Below are 9710 nucleotides of genomic sequence, written 5' to 3' on the forward strand. Positions count from 1 at the left end.
AAAATGCCCACCTTCAGGTTGTGGTTCTGTCTTACTTTTGGTCCATAAAAATATCAGTATCTGTTTTTCTTCCTCAAGCGTGAGCTCCATAGTCACACTATGAGCCATAAAAAGCCTGATGTATCAAATATGATACCCAGCAAAAAACACATAATAATATTTTGGCTAACAGATCAATAAACTGTCCCATTTCAAAAAATTAGATTTCTCTGACTTTTATTTATTATTATATTTACAGGGTTAGCACAGGTCCTGGGATTATGAGAACCTGATCAATGGGTTTCCATAGACAAACATAGCTCAGCGCTGGATCTCATAGCTGATTGATAACATATGTTTTAGATGACTTAAGCCTGGGTAGGGTTATGTAACAGATTTGAGCCGCTCTCTCTCTCTGCTTCTCTCGTCTAGGAATGAACACAAATATATCTGCATCTTGGAGGCCACCCAACCCCTGCATGGTTTAAATGAAATGGGAACTGCAGTAAAGTGCTGGCCCAACAATAGAAAGTAGATTAGACTGATTAGCTTATACACAAGACAAAGATACAGAGACTGGCTCAAGATTTTTCAAGTGCATGCACCAAATGAGTTTGAAGATGTCATCATTGACTGGATCCATCCTAGCATACTGCTTACTACATGTGAAGGCATATGAACAATACATGCACTATACAATCACATGCATTAGTTCCCTGTTTGGTGTAAAGTGACCTCAACGCATTGTATATTTAATTACTCAGTAATTCAAGTAAATCCATAAAGCAAATAAATATAGTTATGTTACATTTTGCCCAAAATGTCTTTACTTGTTAGACCAATTTAACAATGTAAGGTCAAGCACATTGCATTGTGGGATGCAGTATCAACACTTACATATACATATCAGTAGTCAGTTTATACACTCTTAGAAAAAAGGTACAGAAGCTGTCACTGGGGCGGTTCCCTTTCAAAAGGTGACCTACACCCTTGTACCTTATTTGTGTCTCCTGTGTTTCATTGTGTTTTTGGTTCAGTCCCTGTAACCCAGTTCTCCTCAGACTGTTTAATTAGTCATATGACATTCATCTGTGCCCTGTTTATCACTTATCTCATTCAGCTCCCTCATTTGTTCTAGTATATACTCCTTCTGTTTCTCGGTTCTTTGTCTGATCTCGTCTAGATGTAACGTCAGTGTTTGTGGATGTATTTGTCTTTCTCCTGTGGATTTATTAAAGACTGCATTTTGGAATTCTCCTTTATCATGCACTCCTTACTATCTTGTTACATTACAATTTGCCCCTAAATGGTCCATTTTAGTACCTTAAATGTACATAGTAGTATGTAAAGTGTACATATTAGAATAGCAAATTGGTAAAAAAAATTAGTACCTTTTCAAACGGTACCACCCCAGTGACAGCTTTTGAACCTTTTTTCTGAAAGGTGTATTGCATGTTCAAAACTTGCATTTGTATATGCATGCATACTATATACTGAAAATATTATAAGAGTGATGGTATGCCATTCCATTTAAAATCTCCTTGAAAAGTAGTATCTTTTTGTATATTAATAATTTTAAAAGCCATTTTCCAGGTATGTACTTTTAACACTTGAAGTACACTGAAAGAAAGAAAAAATTACCACTCCTTTATCCATTAAGTTTACAGACATTTCCTTAAACCTAAAATACAACACAATGCAATGGATAATGCAAAATATGAGTAAAACACCTGTGAAAAATCAATATTAACACGGGAAATAGGGCCCTATTTTTATGGACTTTTCTTAGAGAGACATATTTCAAGTCTTGTAAAGTTTACATAATTAATGGAAAATAGTCTCTTTTTTATTTTGTTTACCAAGTCAATTGTTACTTCCTTACAACCCTGTTTCCCATTAAATTACATGACAGGGAGTAAATGATGACAGAATGCTCACTTTTGGGTGAAGTGTTCCTTGAAATTGTTTGTTTTTATTAGTTTGTATGACACTTTGATCAAAATCTTCTGCTGAATGAACAAAATCATTACTAAATAAATAATTGATGTAACTTAAATTGTAATTCAACATTAACTGCCAAAACATTTGGCAACAACACTGATATACGATCAGATGATACAGGGCTTCAAAAGGAAAGCATGAAAAAAAGAAAAAAAAAACATCTCCCAAAGAGACACAGCAACAATGAAGTCTTTATCTTAGTTTAAATGCTGATCAGTAGCCGAAGGCTGTAACTCTCGGGAGGTTTTCATAAAGCCCCCCATGCATAATATAACTCAGCACTCAACTTCTGGCTTCGTTTGCTTGCTTTGGCCAGATGGGAAAGCAAGGTCGCCGGGCAGATACGTCTGCTGCCATCCTCATCTCTCACCTTGAACAGCATCAAGGCCTGCCAGAAACCCAGTGATCTGATGCAACCGCATGCACTTACATTCTCTCTTTCGATCTCATTTCTGTTTAGTGTGATTGTCTATTCATTTCAGTTTCCAAATGACATACTGCAGAAGAGTTTCTCTGGAGAAAGCTTGAGGCGCTGTGAAGTCAGAGACAGTTAGACACATTTCTTTTTCCTCTCTTCCAAATGAGTTCTAGTTTAGTCTTCATTTCTGTTGCCCTTCACAATCTCTGGCTGTGTCTCTCGGTCCCCTGCTCAATGCAGTTTTTGTGTCTGCCTCCGACAAAATTCTTTCTGGTAGAAGGTCAGATCTTGCTTTTGGGTGAAATGAACAAACTCAGCATGTGGCCTTGTCACATTTTTAAAGGAACATTTTAGGATTCAAAACACGTTAGAGGAATAGTTCAAACAGAAAATTAAATTGTCATTATTTTACTGTATCAATGATATGACTGATTCTTTCGTAGATTCAAAGATCAGATCAAAACCGTTCTTGAATCAGTCCAGTGAGGGTACATTTACATGACAAAGACTGTAATAAAAACTCAAAGAAACTTGCATTTTGAAACATATTTTCAACCAGGCAACTAAAACTGTTGTTGTGTAAATTAACGGACAAAATGCTTTTTCTTATCAGAAGTTATCAGTGAACAATGACTTAAATTTCAGTTGGTTCCTCTGACAAAGCTATACTATATGTTGTGTTATATTTTTCCTATGGGAATTATATATTGGTGTTTGTGTGTGTGTGTGTGTGTGTGTGTGTGTGTGTGTGTGTGTGTGTGTGTGTGTGTGTTTTGGTGGAGACAATGAACATAATTGTGAGACGTAACCTTAAAATTCAGAGAAAAAAAGTCATCAACAAAAACTCTGATCGACCAAGTAAAGATGCATTCACATTTTCTATTGTTCGAAGAAAGCTTGTTTCCACCACAAGTTTAAAAAATTAACCAAAAAAGTTATTGTGTCTTTATTACTTTAATGTTAGGAGCTAAACAAAGGTGAGATGAGGCGGATCCATGGCCAAGCAGAGTTTATTAACAAATGACAGGAACACGAGAGAACAGGAAACCATGAGCTGGGAACAAGGAACGCGAGCATCTACAGGGAACACAACGGCTGACAAACAAGCACAGAAACAGAGGTATGTTTACAGAGCTGAACTAATGAGTAACCATAGAAACTATCAAGCAGAAGGGTGTGGTCAAATTAGTTTTGATGGCAACAAACAAGCGAACAGAGGGGACATGAGGGGAACATTTTTATTTTATTTTTGGTCATAATTTTGAGATGTTGTTTAAGATGTTGTCACTTATACTGTGATATTAATAAGATGCATGATGCAGGAAGATTTTATAAATAATATTTTTAATAATAATAATCACAGAGAACACTAGCAAGGAAAAGAACCAATACAACATTAAAGACACAACAAGAACCGCCAAAGAAACAACCAAAACACTTTTCGCAATTACATTTTATTTATTTTTTTATCCTGCGGTGCGAACAAGCTTATCTACGAAACACTCGATTTTGCAGATTCCTATTGAAAGGATTGAATTTCACCAGTGTAATGTCAAAGAAGCATCTCAGGATCCAAAACACAACATATGCTGGTGTTTTCAAGAGGGTATTAAACTGTCATTAACCACTGCAAGTCGGTATTCCCTCACTTTACTGCATGTGTCCCTGTTTCTCCCACCAGAATGAAAGTGCAGCCATGCAGGACGCAGTCTTGTTCCAGATTGTGCCGTATAATAGCACACTAATAACACGCTGTTCACCCACAGCAGAGCTGTGTGTCAGGCCCGGGCAGAGCATGCATACACCAGCAGCCTGGCTTTACATCCCCACTGCATCTTCTTATCAGGGGTGTAAAAAAAAAAAGTACTAAAAAATAATAATCAGTATATACTCAAGCACAGCTGAAAGGATTTGCTTGAGTGTGAATGTCCTTCACCCTGAGCTTTTACATCGGCCAAAAACAGAACTTTTATATTAAAAACAAGCAAGCAAGCCCAGGCCAGATGAGAAACAGTAACACAAAAGTAACGTAACAGATTCCTTAGTGTTTTTTTTTTTTTTTGCAAAATTCTGCAATTTCATTGGTCCAAAACTACATATTAAACATTGTTCAGATTGCTTGTTAGTGTGTTTTGATGCACAGGATTTTTGCTGAGGGTAAAAGAATAACACTTTAGATTTGGAAACAACTATTCACTATTAACTAGTTGCTTATTAGCATGCATATTACTAGCATATTGTCTATTTATAGTACTTATAAAGCAAATATCAATACAAGATTTTAGATCCCTTAACCCATGCCCAATACCTAAACATAACTACTACTGTACAACAACTAGCTTACTTACTATCAATAAGCAGCACATTAAGAGTTTATTGAGGGGATCCCTTAGTGAATAGTGAAGCACATCATAATTCATGTTACAGAGCTTTTTACTCCAGCTTGTTATCTTTATGAGTTGGCAGTGGCATCACAAACAAAACACAGCTCTCAGACGGACTAGGTGCTAAAATGCTGTCGGAGTAATAGACACATCCCTGAGACAACAAAACAAAACCAGACGTACAGACACATAGTGATGTGTATCTTAGAGAGCTGTCTCTATAATTGTGAAATGCATTATATAAAGCAGTCACATTTGTGTGACTGAGCATTCCTGGCGCACGCAGACCGCAGATACTATTCTGCTATAAGAGCCTCTGTGGTCATAGCATCACTAATGAGACGGACTAAGGCGTTGTCATAGTATTGCCATGACAACCGTATCCAGCCAGTTGGAGGCCAGCAATCCTTTTTTTCCTGTGGCGAGGATGAGTGTGGTGTGGGAGGATGGTGGGCTGAGAGCCGTGTCTGGGGAAAAACACACATTGAGTGTTTGCTCAACTTACAGATTTATTTTTATCATTTCATTGAGCTGCACTGAACTGCTCTATTAGCTGTTTCATGTTGTCTAGAGTTCAACAGCTAATGCGGCAATTTGATGTTGTAAACAGCCCATATTTAGAGCACTTATGCGATCCTTGAAGTGAAACGAATAGAATACCCTCATGATTATTGTGCTTTTGGACCTGTTCCCAGATCAGCATTCCTATCAACCAGACTGATTTTACAGATAGGGAAAGGGTTCAGCTCCTTTTAGCTCTGTACTGAGTATGGTAACAAACAAACATAAATAAATAAATATGATACTTTAATAATTGCCTTTGGATAGTACAGTCACAACAAACTATTTAAAAAATATGAGTGAAACAGCATGTTGACATTACAATTTCAGTTGTAATAAAAATACACATTTGTACTGTGAGAGACAAATATTTGCACACACACACACACACACACACACACACACACACACACAAAGCTAGCATTCTTCTAGTGCTTCTCAAACCTCTCCCATCACTAGACAAGTTCAAGAAACACTGATCTAGACGATTATATAATACATCTACAGTATTAATTGCATGTGAATTTCAACATTTTATTCAATTTATTATAATCCAAATTAATGCAATAAATCTGACCATCTGACTCTGATAACAAGCTCATGTTATCAGTCTTTGCAAAGTCTTGATGGAGGCTAAAATGGAAGAGGAACAAATTAATTATAATAGAACCAATTCAGTTTACATTTATTCATTTATCAATCATATTCAAATGAATTAAACCCGTAAGTGCCCAGCCACTGACAGGGGAGCTGCCCTAGATCACACCTGGATAATGATTTTGTTCACCTATAAATAAGCTGGAAGTGAAACACGTCTTTGCATGGGCCTGGCACCAAAAACATGCAGCAGGAAAATCAATGTCCTGTCAATTATTCAGCTGCTCTGCTATTAAAAGATCTATTATTCAAGAGGAAGCAATAGCTGGCTGAAAGACTTGTAAATTAGTCTCGCAAATCAAATACCTTTCATCATAATGACCAAGACGGGACACCTGTTTATTCATTAGTCCTTAAATCACCTGTCACTGAATACGCTTTGAGTTGCAATAAAAGGTTTCATGATCCTCTGTTTTTGGTGTTTGCCACCTCAAACTGCAGAAAGCTCAATATAATGATAATGAGGTGGTGTTACGAATCGATCAACTTAAAAGCTTCAGTTTATTGAATTAAATAATAATGGACAACTGCATAACTGAAGGGTCCTGCTCATATATCTCCACCTGGTGGTAACCAGAGGAGTCACATCACTAACCTCCCGCAGTGAGCTGAAGATATGCGTGGTGCTGTACAAATGATGTACTGTATGATGATCTCTAATATATAATGGAATATACAGTAGGTGTTTCGTAAAGTAAGCATCGCTAATTATTGCTAGTAGACGGCAATAAATACTTTTTAAGGTGTTTTAATTTTAGAAAACTTCCACATTTACTTCACAACATTTCAAAACATAATTTTTTTTACCCCACTATCTTTCCTAAAATATATCATTTCTCGCTGTTACAAAGTGACCAAATCGACACCCGCTCTGTCCGATTCGTGAATAAATGATTCTTTTGAGCCGATTCTTTTGTCATGAATGCGTTGAATCGCACCACTTCACTGAACGATTCCTATGTGCATTTGACTGATTCGTACTGATTTTTCAGTTGGAGAGTACAAGCCAAAAAACCATGAGTAATGATTCAAGACTTGCATGAGCGTGACACCGCGAAAAATAAGTTACCAACGCCAAATTTTTTTTTTATAAATGTAAAATCATATTTAAGTGATATATAATTGTAAGTTGTTTGTGAACCAAATCTGCCTCAAAAGAGCAAGCTGTTTAAGTTATGTGGATATGTAGGCTACAAGATAAACGATTAATCTAGATAATCTACTAAGGGTTAACGATTTAAACAAACTTTTATTTTGTAGCATAAGGCACCAGGGATTTCTGTCATCTTTTACTCACCCTCAAGTTGTTCCAAACCTGTATGACTTGCTTCCTTCTTTTGAGCACAAAAGTTGATGGAAGCCATTGATTTCAATACTCTCTCTCTCTCTCTCTCTCTCTCTCTCTCTCTCTCTCTCTCTCTCTCTCTCTCTCTCTCTCTCTCTGTCTCTCTCAGGGTTGCCAGGTTTTCGCAAACAAAACCCACCCAATTGCTACTCAAAACTGAAAAATAGGTATGCAAAGGGTGGATAGTGAGTAAATGTTGACAGAATTTCTCTTTAATGTGAATGATTCCTGAAATTATGCAGTGGGTTGAGAGGTGTTCTATTATCATCTTGAGTGACTGGACCTTTTAACCTTGCAGATAATAAATTACGAGGAACTCAAGCCATAAAGAGATCAGGATATGGTTAGATGGCTTCCTTTGACTTTGGCTAGTAAGCATGGGTGGCGCTATAGGGAGGGGCTAGCAGGTGCTTCAGCACCCCCAAGAAAAACAAAAGCACCCCCATAGCACCCCCACAGATTTTTTTCCTGGAACCAATTATATACATGCTGTAGCCTATTGTATTTAATAATTAAGTTGATAAAAAAAAAGAAAAAAAATTGCCTCCTTATGCATGCATAACTCATGCAATGCAATAACAACATGATTTGCAGCTGTCGCATTTTCGTAATGTCAATATAGCATTTTATTTAAAAAATGGAGCGCTTCCTTGTGCTAAGAAGGCCTGCCCCCGAATAAAGATTTTTCTAGTCAACTGCACTTGTGCATAAAACAATCAAAGCATCGGCAAAGTGATTATGAATGTGTTGGGGGAAAAGAGAACATTTTAAATATTTATTAATAAACTAGTGCTTTCTGAGTCTAAAAGCTACCTTTAATAGAAATAAATGCACCTTTTCATATGGACTACAAAATTCAAGAATATTACAAAACCGACTGTCCGAGTTTTATTTATATTTATATTTATATTTATTTAATTATTGGTTGGTTATATTTAATTGCCGGACTCCAGACTGTGATCGTTTTTTCTGCCTATGTGACTAAATTTTGTGAGCGGTCGCAATGGCGCGACCACCGCGTTCTTCAACCATAGACTGTATAAAAATAATTGTTTAACTGAAGCGCTGCCATTTCTGTTGCATGTGAAACCTTAGTTACAAGATATAGCCCAGTAGAAATTTACATTTCCCAGGAATAAGCTTCCTACAGTCCCACTGAACAAAGACACTCATTACGAATGCCAACTATTAAGATGCAAGTTACTTATTAAGTGTGGAAGAATCACATAATTACAGTAGGGAGGGCTTGCATGTTTTACAGGCATTTACAGAAATGTGTGTTACCCGATTGTAATCAACAGAAAAGAGGACAGCAACAGAAATAAGCACAGAAGGCACCACGGAGCTTGGTTCTTGAACTGTAATTGATCGTGCTGTTGGAGCAGCGAGCGCTTTAGCTCTCAGTAAGTGTTTGTGGCAGGGGGCTGTGTGGTGGTACCATACTCATGCCAGCACACATCAAACAGACACTTTGCCCTGCATCTCAGCTTGATACGAGAACTTCAATCCGAGCTTATCCTTCTGTCTGCACATAGAAAGTGATCCGTTCTCTCTCACAGTCCAGAAAGACTCCTAACCGCTGCAGGTGGTTGTGAAGGGCAGCCTCAAGCAAACGGCCTTCCCTCAACCCGATAATCCAACCCCTGATTTCAGTTTGAGCCCAACATGTTTTCTAACATTATATAGAAAGTATTTCCCCTCAGGGATCAATAATGCCTTTCTGTTTTCTTATTTTTCTATCAATATGAAAAATGTTTCATTCTTTTTTTTTATTATGCATGTGCATGAGAAGAATGAACACACTTATATTGATTTGAGTTGTAATGCCTGAAACAATATTGGCATGTCATTGAAATTAAATCCTTTCATAGCTTAATATTTTAGCTGAGGGAGATTTCTCAATCTTTTCTCTCTCTCTCTATATATATTATGTAATTTAATAACTGTGCAGCAATGATTTTAGTGAATTTTAGCGAAGTTCTCGTCAATTTCACCACAGGTGTAGTTCATAACTTTGACTATCCACTAACATTTGACCACCAGAAAGTGTCACATGTATTGGCTTTTTCTTTTATTGAATGGGGAAGTGGAGAAAAACAGTAAAAGAGACAAGGACTGGACTCAAACAAGTCCACACACTTTAAAATCTAATTAGACAGGCTTACTTAAAAAAAAAAAAAAAAAAAAAAAAAAAACATGCAAACCTATTGCCTTAAAAACGTGAAATCAAGTAAAATAGGAATAGCTTGTTGTACTGACAAATGCTTGTTTAGTATAGTTCACTTACACAAGAGTTATAGTAACTAAAAAAGAAATGTAGGGAGTACTTGATAATTTACTTTAGGTTTACTCTCGACTTAGTATG

This window comes from Cyprinus carpio, chromosome A15 (assembly GCF_018340385.1).
Source record: "Cyprinus carpio isolate SPL01 chromosome A15, ASM1834038v1, whole genome shotgun sequence".
Taxonomy (NCBI): Eukaryota; Metazoa; Chordata; class Actinopteri; order Cypriniformes; family Cyprinidae; genus Cyprinus; species Cyprinus carpio.